Genomic DNA, 1,050 nt, shown 5'->3' with positions numbered 1-1,050 from the left:
CGGGTAAGGTAGTAAATAAATAAATAGTAATTTTATATAATAACATATATATATATATATATATATATATCCGCACGAAATTTAATCTAGAAATAGTTATTCTTTTTATGTAAATGATTATATGAAATGTTTTTATGGAATCATTATTTAACAATATATCGTATATTATTATAATTATTTTCTAATTTATTAGTATTTGAGAACATTAAGGATCTAAAATTAATCACAATTTTCTAAAAAAGATAAGTAGAAATTAAATAAATATTAAACGAAATAAAGCACTATTAAATTCTTACTATAACAGTATTTCTAAAAAAAAAAAATAATTTTTTATAAAACGTTTTTTATCGCGAGTTTTCGATGGAACATGTAAAGATTTATAAAGAATAGTTATTAAAAAAGAAAGATTAAACAATATCCATATAAAATAGTATTTTGCAACAATTAATGTTTTCTCACCGCTGGATTAGGTATTAGAAATACCCTTCCATGTAATTATTTCCAGATTAAATCATACGTACATTATTACGACAGTTTTTATTTTTCGTTTAATTTGCAATTTTGTTAGCATCATTATGATGCGTCGATTTCGAATGAATGAAAAAGAGCGAAGCTCCCTTGAGGATAGTTAAGCAAGAATATTCGAATGGAAACGATAAAAGTTTTTCTTGAGAAACTGAAGACAGATACCAGTTGCGATTCGCCTGCCAAGTGTTATCAGTAAATCGTACATTCATATGTTTTTATCTTTTCTCGAGGAAAATTCTAAAATTAGCTTTTACTTGCACTTTCAATACAATCGCACGATTTATTTGACTAATTTAATGTAAAACGATGCTCAATGCGGTAGCAAATAACATTTTGCGGCTGTAATATATCGAATTTTGTATAGATTTGATAGTTTTAATATTCCATAATAATATTTAATTCATCAGTGTCGTCAGATAATTTCGTTTTTAATCGCTATTAGATGGAAAAAGTGAAAATTTTTTAATAGAGAAGAAATATTTCAATAAATCTACTATATATATATATATATATATTATAATA

This window comes from Atta cephalotes (assembly GCF_000143395.1).
Source record: "Atta cephalotes unplaced genomic scaffold scaffold00010, whole genome shotgun sequence".
NCBI lineage: Eukaryota > Metazoa > Arthropoda > Insecta > Hymenoptera > Formicidae > Atta > Atta cephalotes.
The sequence above is the reverse complement of the archived record's forward strand: the minus strand, read 5'-3'. Positions refer to the sequence as shown.